General features: G+C 42.9%; 1 protein-coding gene across 1 annotated transcript in view; it reads right to left on the bottom strand.

The window, feature by feature from the left end:
- LOC117501418 (cyclic nucleotide-gated cation channel beta-1-like) overlaps positions 1–12,185 on the bottom strand; it is a 185,988-nt gene that overhangs the window by 172,097 nt on the left and 1,706 nt on the right. The window contains exons 2-3 of the mRNA XM_034160302.1: positions 11,018–11,255; positions 7,235–7,268 (exon numbers count right to left, since the gene is read on the bottom strand). The gene's annotated coding sequence lies outside the window, so the exon portion shown is untranslated. The remainder of the gene's footprint in view (positions 1–7,234; positions 7,269–11,017; positions 11,256–12,185) is intronic.

Below are 12,185 nucleotides of genomic sequence, written 5' to 3'. Positions count from 1 at the left end.
CACCTATCTTTGTGCAGTTTTTCTGTAGCATGGCCCAAGCAGAGGGTCATCCCTTTGAGTCTGGTCTGCTTAAGACTTCTTCCTCAGAGGGAGTTTTTTCTTACCACTGCTGCTCTGGGGGTTAGTAAGGTTAGACCTTACTTGTGTGAAGCACCTTGAGGCAACTCTGATGTGATTTGGCACTATATAAATGAAAATAAATTGAAATTGAATTTGGTCCATTCCTCTTTGCAGCACCTCTCAAGCTCCATCAGATTGGATGGGGAGCGTTGGTGCACAGCCATTTTCAGATCTCTCCAGAGATGTTCAATCAGATTCAGGTCTGGGCTCTGGCTGGGCCACTCAAGGACATTCACAGAGTTGTCCTGAAGACACTCCTTTGATATCTTGGCTGTGTGTTTAGGGTCATTGTCCTGCTGAAAGATGAACCGTCGCCCCAGTCTGAGGTCAAGAGCACTCTGGAGCAGGTTTTCATCCAGGATGTCTCTGTACATTGCTGCATTCATCTTTCCCTCAATCCTGACTAGTCTCACAGTTCCTGCTGCTGAAAAACATCCCCACAGCATGATGCTGCCACCACCATGCTTCACTGTAGGGATGGTGCCTGGCTTCCTCCAAACATGATGCCAAAGAGTTCAATCTTTGTCTCATCAGACCCGAGAAATTTGTTTCTCCTGGTCTGAGAGTCCTTCAGGTGCCTTTTGTCAAACTCCAGGTGTGCTGCCATGTGCCTTTTACTAAGGAGTGGCTTCTGTCTGGACACTCTACCACACAGGCCTGATTGGTGGATTGCTCCAGAGATAGTTGTCCTTCTGGAAGGTTCTCCTCTCTCCACAGAGGAATGCTGGTTCCATCAGGTTCTTGGTCACCTCCCTGACTAAGGTCCTTCTCCCCCGTTCGCTTAGTTTAGACGGGCGGCCAGTTCTAGGAAGAGTCCTGGTGGATCTGAGCTTCTTCCGTTTACAGATGCTGGAGGCCACTGTGCTCATTGGGACATTCAAAGCAGCAGAAATGTTTCTGTACCCTTCCCTAGACTGGTGCCTCCAGACAATCCTGTCTCAGAGGTCAACAAACAATTCTTTGACTTCATGCTTGGTTTGTGCTCTGTCAACTGTGGGACCTTATATGTAGACAGGTGTCTCTCTATCCAAATCATGTCCAATCAACTGAATTTACCCCAGGTGGACTCCAATTAAGCTGTAGAAACATCTCATCGATGATCAGTGGAAACAGGAGGCACCTGAGCTCAGTTTTGAGCTTCATGGCAAAGACTTCTTAGTCTTTTTGTTGTTGTTGTTGTTATTTAATAAATTCGCAAAAATCTATCATTGTAATTATGGGGTATTGTATGTAAAATTTTGAGGAAAAATGAATTTGATCCATTTTGGAATAAGGCTGTAACATCACAAAATGTGGAAAAAGGTGAAGCGCTGTGAAAACTTTCTGGACGCACTGTATTTTGAACACTACTGTAAACCTGAGTGTGTTGGTCTTTTATTTTGTGTGCGTCCACTGTGGTGTGTTAAATTGTTAACTTTACACTTGGTCTATGGTGTTATTTTATCTTTGTCCTCTGTGGTCTGTTGCTTGATCTCGGAGGTTTGTGTTTTGATGGGACATGTGCTGAAGGTTCGGCCCATGGTAGAGTTTGTTGCTGTTTACTTGGTAAAGATGAAACTTCACATAATTTTAGATGGGAATAGAAGCAAAACATATTTCATTTAGAATTTTTTTTAAAAGTGTTAAGATGTAATTGAAATGGCAATGAAATTAAAAAGAGTTGATTTCTCATATTCTTGTCTTCTTGGAGATCAGAACCACTTCTTGGGGAGGGTTCCCAGACCCATCTTGACTTTAGCTCTGTGGGTTCTGACCTAGGGGAAACCGGGGCAGGATGAATCACGGGGCACAGTGAATCAGTAGCTATATCTGCAAAGCTACATACATATATATTCGCCGCAGTTATGCCATATTTTTATGCATAAAGACATCCCCCTTATAAATTAGTTTTTTGTTTTTGGATACATTAAGGGTAATACTGGCCTCTAATGGTGGTTGGCTCTCACTGCGGTATTGTATCACTTCCTGTTCCGGAGCACAGCAGTGTTTTGCTGTATCTGTTAGCTGTTTAATCTGTGCAGTTAGATTGATCTAGTTAACTAGATAATGATTTGTTTCACAGTGTAATCTTCACGTGCCTTAACTAAAGCACTCCCTCTGCTGAATCACCTCTAAATTATTTACACATTATTCACTTTGTGTGTTTTTAGGAATCCGCTAGCTTAGCGCAGCTACTAGCTCTTAGCCGGTTTAGCATGGCGGCTTCTCCTGTCTCTCCTGCACTTTTCTGCTCTGGGTATGAAATGTTTAGTTATTCCCCGGCCTCCTTTAGCAGTAATGGTACTTGTAATAAGTGTAGCTTATTCGTAGCTTTGGAGGCCAGGCTGGGTGAATTGGAGACTCGGCTCTGCACCATGGAAAATTCTACAGCTAGCCAGGCCCCTGTAGTCGGTGCGGACCAAGGTAGCTTAGTCGCCGTTAGTTTCCCTCTGGCAGATCCCGAGCAGCCAGGAAAGCAGGCCGACTGGGTGACTGTGAGGAGGAAGCGTAGTTCAATCAATCAATCAATTTTTTTTTATATAGCGCCAAATCACAACAAACAGTTGCCCCAAGGCGCTTTATATTGTAAGGCAAGGCCATACAATAATTATGTAAAACCCCAACGGTCAAAACGACCCCCTGTGAGCAAGCACTTGGCTACAGTGGGAAGGAAAAACTCCCTTTTAACAGGAAGAAACCTCCAGCAGAACCAGGCTCAGGGAGGGGCAGTCTTCTGCTGGGACTGGTTGGGGCTGAGGGAGAGAACCAGGAAAAAGACATGCTGTGGAGGGGAGCAGAGATCGATCACTAATGATTAAATGCAGAGTGGTGCATACAGAGCAAAAAGAGAAAGAAACAGTGCATCATGGGAACCCCCCAGCAGTCTACGTCTATAGCAGCATAACTAAGGGATGGTTCAGGGTCACCCGATCCAGCCCTAACTATAAGCTTTAGCAAAAAGGAAAGTTTTAAGCCTAATCTTAAAAGTAGAGAGGGTGTCTGTCTCCCTGATCTGAATTGGGAGCTGGTTCCACAGGAGAGGAACCTGAAAGCTGAAGGCTCTGCCTCCCATTCTACTCTTACAAACCCTAGGAACTACAAGTAAGCCTGCAGTCTGAAAGCGAAGCACTCTATTGGGGTGATATGGTAACTTTAGTCTGTCAAGAAGATTCCCCATTTACATGAACAAATTGTAATCTATTAGACAAATATAGTATATATAGTATATAGTAGTTCTAAACAGAAGCCCCGTGTACACCGCCAACCCGTTCACATTTCTAACCGTTTTTCCCCACTCGACGACACACCCGCAGAGGATCAAACTCTGGTTATTGGCGACTCTGTTTTGAGAAATGTGAAGTTAGCGACACCAGCAACCATAGTCAATTGTCTTCCGGGGGCCAGAGCAGGCGACATTGAAGGAAATTTGAAACTGCTGGCTAAGGCTAAGCGTAAATTTGGTAAGATTGTAATTCACGTCGGCAGTAATGACACCCGGTTCCGCCAATCGGAGGTCACTAAAATTAACATTGAATCAGTGTGTAACTTTGCAAAAACAATGTCGGACTCTGTAGTTTTCTCTGGGCCCCTCCCCAATCGGACCGGGAGTGACATGTTTAGCCGCATGTTCTCCATGAATTGCTGGCTGTCTGAGTGGTGTCCAAAAAATGAGGTGGGCTTCATAGATAATTGGCAAAGCTTCTGGGGAAAACCTGGTCTTGTTAGGAGAGACGGCATCCATCCCACTTTGGATGGAGCAGCTCTCATTTCTAGAAATCTGGCCAATTTTCTTAAATCCTCCAAACCGTGACTATCCAGGGTTGGGACCAGGAAGCAGAGTTGTAGTCTTACACACCTCTCTGCAGCTTCTCTCCCCCTGCCATCCCCTCATTACCCCATCCCCGTAGAGAATATTGATTTATTCTGCCTTACAGAAACCTGGTTACAGCAGGATGAATATGTTAGTTTAAATGAGTCAACACCCCCGAGTCACACTAACTGTCAGAATGCTCGTAGCATGGGCCGAGGGGGAGGATTAGCAGCAATCTTCCACTCCAGCTTATTAATTAATCAAAAACCCAGACAGAGGTTTAATTCATTTGAAAGCTTGACTCTTAGTCTTGTCCATCCAAATTGGAAGTCCCAAAAACCAGTTTTATTTGTTGTTATCTATCGTCCTCCTGGTCGATACTGTGAGTTTCTCTGTGAATTTTCGGACCTTTTGTCTGACTTAGTGTTTAGCTCAGATAAGATAATTATAGTGGGCGATTTTAACATCCACACAGATGCTGAGAATGACAGCCTCAACACTGCATTAAATCTATTGTTAGACTCGATTGGCTTTGCTCAAAATGTAAATGAGTCCACCCACCACTTTAATCATATCTTAGATCTTGTTCTGACTTATGGTATGGAAATTGAAGACTTAACAGTATTCCCTGAAAACTCCCTTCTGTCTGATCATTTCTTAATAACATTTACATTTACTCTGATGGACTACCCATCAGTGGGGAATAAGTTTCATTACAGTAGAAGTCTTTCAGAAAGCGCTGTAACTAGGTTTAAGGATATGATTCCTTTATGTTCTCCAATGCCATATACCAATACAGTGCAGAGTAGCTACCTAAACTCTGTGAGTGAGATAGATTATCTCGTCAATAGTTTTATATCCTCATTGAGGACAACTTTGGATGCTGTAGCTCCTCTGAAAAAGAGAGCCTTAAATCAGAAGTGCCTGAGTCCGTGGTATAACTCACAAACTCGCAGCTTAAAGCAGATAACCCGTAAGTTGGAGAGGAAATGGCGTCTCGCTAATTTAGAAGATCTTCACTTAGCCTGGAAAAAGAGTCTGTTGCTCTATAAAAAAGCCCTCCGTAAAGCTAGGACATCTTACTATTCATCACTAATTGAAGAAAATAAGAACAACCCCAGGTTTCTTTTCAGCACTGTAGCCAGGCTGACAAAGAGTCAGAGCTCTATTGAGCCAAGTCTTCTTTTAACTTTAACTAGTAATGACTTCATGACTTTTTTTGCTAATAAAATTGTAACTATTAGAGAAAAAATTACTCATAACCATCCCAAAGACATATCGTTCTCTTTGGCTGCTTTCAGTGATGCCGGTATTTGGTTAGACTCTTTCTCTCCGATTGTTCTGTCTGAGTTATTTTCATTAGTTACTTCCTCCACACCATCAACATGTCTATTAGACCCCATTCCTACCAGGCTGCTCAAGGAAGCCCTACCATTAATTAATGCTTCGATCTTAAATATGATCAATCTGTCTTTATTAGTTGGCTATGTACCACAGGCTTTTAACGTGGCAGTAATTAAACCAGTACTTAAAAAGCCATCACTTGACCCAGCTACCTTAGCTAATTATAGGCCAATCTCCAACCTTCCTTTTCTCTCAAAAATTCTTGAAAGGGTAGTTGTAAAACAGCTAACTGATCATCTGCAGAGGAATGGTCTATTTGAAGAGTTTCAGTCAGGGTATAGAATTCATCATAGTACAGAAAGAGCATTAGTGAAGGTTACAAATGATCTTCTTATGGCCTCAGACAGTGGACAGATCTCTGTGCTTGTTATGTTAGACCTCAGTGCTGCTTTTGATACTGTTGACCATAAAATTTTATTACAGAGATTAGAGCATGCCATAGGTATTAAAGGCACTGCGTTGCAGTGGTTTGAATCATATTCATCTAATAGATTACAATTTGTTCATGTAAATGGGGAATCTTCTTCACAGACTAAGGTTAATTATGGAGTTCCACAAGGTTCTGTGCTAGGACCAATTTTATTCACTTTATACATGCTTCCCTTAGGCAGTATTATTAGACAGCATTGCTTAAATTTTCATTGTTACGTAGATGATACTCAGCTTTATCTATCCATGAAGCCAGAGGACACACACCAATTAGCTAAACTGCAGGATTGTCTTACAGACATAAAGACTTGGATGACCTCTAATTTCCTGCTTTTAAACTCAGATAAAACTGAAGTTATTGTACTTGGCCCCACAAATCTTAGAAACATGGTGTCTAACCAGATCCTTACTCTGGATGGCATTACCCTGACCTCTGGTAACACTGTGAGAAATCTTGGAGTCATTTTTGATCAGGATATGTCATTCAATGCGCATATTAAACAAATATGTAGGACTACTTTTTTTGCATTTGTGCAATATCTCTAAAATTAGAAAGGTCTTGTCTCAGAGTGATGCTGAAAAACTAATTCATGCATTTATTTCCTCTAGGCTGGACTATTGTAATTCATTGTTATCAGGTTGTCCTAAAAGTTCCCTGAAAAGCCTTCAGTTAATTCAAAATGCTGCAGCTAGAGTACTGACAGGGACTAGAAGGAGAGAGCATATCTCACCCATATTGGCCTCTCTTCATTGGCTTCCTGTTAATTCTAGAATAGAATTTAAAATTCTTCTTCTTACTTATAAGGTTTTGAATAATCAGGTCCCATCTTATCTTAGGGACCTCATAGTACCATATCACCTCAATAGAGCACTTCGCTCTCAGACTGCAGGCTTACTTGTAGTTCCTAGGGTTTGTAAGAGTAGAATGGGAGGCAGAGCCTTCAGCTTTCAGGCTCCTCTGGAACCAGCTCCCAATTCGGATCAGGGAGACAGACACCCTCTCTACTTTTAAGATTAGGCTTAAAACTTTCCTTTTTGCTAAAGCTTATAGTTAGGGCTCGATCAGGTGACCCTGAACCATCCCCCAGCAACCCTTAATTGGAGTAAGGAGGTATAGGCAATGAATAAATAAAGTAATCTACAGTATTATCCAAAAAACATGAAAAGTGTGGACAGAGTTAATAAACATACTGATGCGCTGGATTTTTAAAATCTACATATGATTTAATTATTGAGATGTTTTACTGGAAATGTTGATGTTTTAACTGTTACCTTTGATCAAATCTACAAATCCATTCACAAAATTAGCTTCCACATCTAATAAAAATGAAAAACAAATCAGAGATCCTTGTGCACATTTATTTTGCAATTAAATAAAATAAAACGTCTGAATCTCATAAAAGTTTTCCATCAGATAATTAATTGGTCATAAAGAGGACATAAGTTTTGTTCCTGCTGAAGGTTGCTCTGCCAAAAATTTCATTCTCTCACCTCCATGTCCCGCTTCTGCTGCCGTTGTATTGTCCTTTAAGAAAACAAACAAACAAAAAAATCTTTCAATTTTATATTCAGTCAATATAATCTAAAAAAAAAAACAAAATTAATCAAAACAAAAAATAAATAATAAAAAAGTAGTCTAATTTTTTTATAAATAAATGAAAATACAGTATATAAACTGCAACCTTAAAATATCCATTTTTTTAGATGATAAAATTACAGAATTTATTGTTGATGGTCTGCTAATGTTGTTGTGGCCAGCCTTTTGGCTGCCTCTCTCCCCTTTCTCTCCTCTTGTGTGTTGTTGGTCTGTTTTCCCTCCAGGTGGCACGCTGCAGGGCCGAGAAACACCTGCTGCACGTCAGCTACTCGCACCTGAGGCTCATCAGGAGTTGGTTACTTAAACCCCGGCTTTGAGCTCAGTCATTGCTGGATTCTACACATTGACTCTCTATGAGCAATCCATGACCTTGACCTTGCCAGAATCTCAGCATGAAGTCTAAGCTTTCCACAGCTCGTCTCAGGGTACCCTGGCCAACTCCAATTTCCGTATAAAAGCTTGTTGCTGTTTTTGGTGTTTCCAGACCCCCTCCTGTGCAGCTCTCATGTCGCATATGCTCCTGGCTCCCACGCCACCTTCTGCACTTCGTCACTTTGGAACTCTCCAGCTCTCAGCTACAGAGCGTGTAGCTCAGCCACGCTTCAGTTAAGTTCCTGCATGTCTGTGACATCCCGTTCTCACGCTGCACCTGTTGTGACTGTTCATGATTAAGAAGCATCTCCAAGAAATGTTTCCAAGAACTGTATGAACTGTTATGTGTCGGACGCAGCTCGGAGAACCGACCAGCGTTTGAAGGACCCAGTATGAAATAAGCAGAGCACGGTACAAAGGCTAACTGAATTTAATACATAACAGTGATAATATAATAACAAAAAGGTGCGGCCTGGCGTGGTGCGCTCCCAGCAGCGCTAACGGGCCGGAGCCAGAAGCTGTTTCGGACCCAAGGACCCCGCCGACACCCCCCAGGTGGCCGCAACAACCGAGTCTGTGAAAGAAGGAACCATTATGTGAGTCCACACTCTACACACAGAACACTTAAAGGTGTACAAACAGCAAACACTTCCTGGCTTGATTACTGATCAGCTTCCCAACCTGCAGGCATGGAACATCCAGTTCACAAAACTCCACTGCAGTGGAAGCTGATACATGACTAACAAACAGCTCAATACAATAAGGTGTGAGGGACACCACATTTACTGACTGTATAACTGTTAGTCACAAAATCTAACGTACCTCAGGAAGTGTGCTGACGAGCGTGAAACCTCACCCCCTCCTCTTTCACAGACTGTGCATCAAACCTGGACGTTCTCAGCATCCGCTGTTGATGAGATGGCTCCCGAGACGACGATCTCACCCGTCTGGTCACAAGGTCGAGTCTCTGGCAAATACACACTGTGCACTCCAGTCTTAAATGCCAACATGTTCCAATCCATCCAGATGCACCACAGCTGTGAGTCCTGACGAGTCGCAGGTGATCAGGGTGAGGTCCTGACAGCCTCAGCAACACAGCCACTCAGTCCCAAACGCACGCCACCTGGGAGGAAAACCAAAAAACAGAAACAAACCGGCAGCCAGGCCCCCCCAGCCATATAACATGAACACTGATAGTGAACCACTGAGAACTTTTCAAACTGCTTCTAAAGTCAGTCCTGCTTAATTGGAACTGCATCACAAGAAGTGCAGCACCTGACCTCTGAAGATATTCATGAACTGTGAATGATTCCTGAACAACAAACCTTATTTCCTAGACAGCGAACCTTATTTCCAGAATTGTGAACACTCCTGTTTTAAGCCTTCTGTAAACTGTCAGTTGTTAAAGGCTTCAGTGTTACAAGTGCAATCACTCACCTCTCCTCTCCTCCATTCTCCTAGTTCCTGTTCCCGGCTCTGTATGTTCCCACCTGGCCCTGGCTCCAGTTCCATATACTCCAGGATTTCAGTTCTCTTTCAAGACAGGCTCGGGAACCTAATTTCCCCCTAATTTCCACCACTACAAGCGGGCTGAATCTCCACTCTGCAGGCACCCCCAGCGCAGCATTTTTATTTTCTTATTTATTGTAAATAAATATCTTTTCATTCATAACCAGTTCTGTTCTTTGCTCCCAGCATTTGAGTTCATCGTCTGTACCGGTCTGGTCCCGTCTGGACCTCTAATCATAACAAATGCACTAATTCATTTGAGGCTTCTAGCCAAAGTTAAATCTTACTTAAGGCAGAAAGATCTTGAAAAAGTGATTCATGCTTTTATTACATCTCGCTTAGATTCTTGTAACTCCCTGTATGTTGAGATTGACCAGTAACAGCTGAACCGCAGCAGCTCGTCTTCTAACTGGGATAAAGAAGCGTGAGCCCATAACTCTAGTGCTCTCTGCCCTTCATTGGCTTCTGGTTAGGGACAGGATAAATTTTAAGATTCTTTATTTGTTTTTAAGTCTCTGAATGGGCTGGACCTAGAATACTTGTCTGACCTTATTAAATAACACCAGCCCTCCAGACACCTCATGTCGGCAAATCAGATGCTTCTGGACGTTCCTTGATCCTTCCTAAAAACTAGAGGAGATCGAGCCTTTGCGGTTGCGGCTCCCACTCTTTCGACTGAGCTGCCTTTCAAATTGGACTGCAAATAGCCTGTCCAGTTTTAAAACGCTTAAGTCTCACTTGTTCACCTTGACCTTTAGCTGAGTTTAACCACCTTTTTTGGGTCTTTTATCTGTTTTTTTTTCCACTGTATTATTGTTTTTGTCTGTTCTTGTTTTTATTGATTTTTATTCTTTTTATTGTTGTGCCTGTTTTACTGTAAATCACTTTGGGAGGCCGTTGGCTGTTGAAATGTGCTATATACTGTAAATAAAGCTGACATTGACATAATCAGACTGTATTTAATAATTTTTTAACAATCATTTTATTGTTTAGTGATCACAGCAAATTTCCTCAATGAATTGGGATTTAACAACCCATCTGGTTAAGTCATTGAAAGCCAGGACCTTAGTTTTGATCCAGAACAATCACAAACCTTCACTCAACTTGAGCGCTGCAGTCAGGACGCCCACTGAGTCCACAAAGATCTCAGTATCACATCATGGTCCTTAACCTTCCCTCACAAACACAGACAGTCGCTGGACTCCATGACTTTACCCAACACTCAGACCATGCAAGCATTAAAAAGAGCCCGAACTCATCCCAGATGAAGTCACTGGGAAGATGTCCGACACTACCTCCAGTCCTCACATCACACACACAGTAGCTGTGTTCAGAATGACTATGATGTCCTGAAACTTTTTGGGGATCCTACAATTTCTCAGGACATCCCACAGGGCAGCACAATGAACCAAATCAAAACATTTCCACAAGGCACTGTCGATGCTCACACCAGCACTCAGTATCAGCTGAGTAAAGTAGTTGGGACAAGTCCTGTTCAAAATGACCTTGGAGCACGTTGCTGGACATCACACCATTTGCCAACAAACAGCAAAGATAAACACTGAAAGAATGGGAGCCAGAACATCCCTGATGAACACCAACATTCACTCTCCTTCCACTTCATGACTGGACTGACTAGGCTGAGTGTTCATGATCTTAGCAGGAGGTTCAGGTTCACATAGCTACCCATTGGGTCTGCTGCAGCCCCATTTGTCGGGACAATGCCGTGCGCTCGATAGGTGTTTTTGTTAAGGAGCTCCTACGACATTTGTGTGAACTGTCTAATAGGCCCTTACCTGGTCTGTGGCAGTGGGAGGGATCTCTGGTACTTGTGGACCAGGTTGTTGGGTAACAGGGTGGAAAGCTGGAGTCTCAACATCTTTCTTTTGCAACTCTGGCTCGGTCTGGTTTGAAGTCGCCGTAGTTTCATCTGGTGGATCTGAGTTAGTGGGTGGAGTCAGAGATTTGCTTTGTGGAACGGGCTCCACCCTGTCCAATGCATCATCTTCAGCTGGACAGACATCTACCAGACACCTAGTTAGAAAGGGTGTGGCCATCAGTGACAAAAAAGCACGACAGACCTCTTCAAACACTGCAACATTCAAAGTGCTCGATTCAAGCCTCACCGAGATCTCATCAGAAAGTGGAGTTATTATGTTTTAATGTTTCTGTGTAGGCTCTCAGTTGTCCAGGTGGTTTCCATAGTAGAGAAGCTTGAATCTTCGATTGGACTGTGTTGCTTGAACGCGAGGATGTTTCACTTCAAATTGCAGAAGCTTCCTCAGCCTAAATTCTTGCTCTGGTAGTCTGACTTCTGTCTTGACTCTTGTAGAGAAGAACAAACAGAAGCCACAAAAGCTGGAGTTTTTAAACCTAACCAGACCCCTCCTACCGAGAGGCCGACTGCTATAGGCTAGTGACTAAACAATAGCTCTAATTAGCACCTATTGTGCTCTAGTTAGCACCCTCCTAATGACAGGGCAGCTGTCCATCCTAATGATGGGACGGAAGCCTCTCCTGATGGCTCCCTTGATGACTCTCCTGATAATGTGAATGACTCATTACCATGAACAAAAGACTGAAACTACTTTGACCTGAGTACCCATTGTAAACAGGGGACAAAGCGTGTCTCAGACCCCCTCCACGGTTAAGGCTGGGTTTCAACTGTTTCACAAAGAATGCTTCCTTGACACCTCTCTCAAACCATTTCTTCTCTCTGGCTAAGATTTTAACTTCCTTGTCCTCAAACGTGTGGTTAGTGTCTTTCAGGTGGAGATGACTGCAGACTGAGGTCCATTTGCGCCCTCTCTGTGGTGCTGGTATAGCCTTTTGTGTAAAGGTTGCTTAGTCTCACCTATGTAGTGTTCATTACAGTTTTCCTGACATCTGATAGAATACACTACATTGCTCTGTTTGTAACTAGGGATCCTGTCCTTATGGTGAACTAATTTCTGTCTCAAGGTG

Source organism: Thalassophryne amazonica, chromosome 2 (genome assembly GCF_902500255.1).
Source record: "Thalassophryne amazonica chromosome 2, fThaAma1.1, whole genome shotgun sequence".
Taxonomy (NCBI): Eukaryota; Metazoa; Chordata; class Actinopteri; order Batrachoidiformes; family Batrachoididae; genus Thalassophryne; species Thalassophryne amazonica.
Note: the sequence above shows the minus strand (reverse complement) of the source record. Positions and strands in the feature narration are given on the sequence as shown.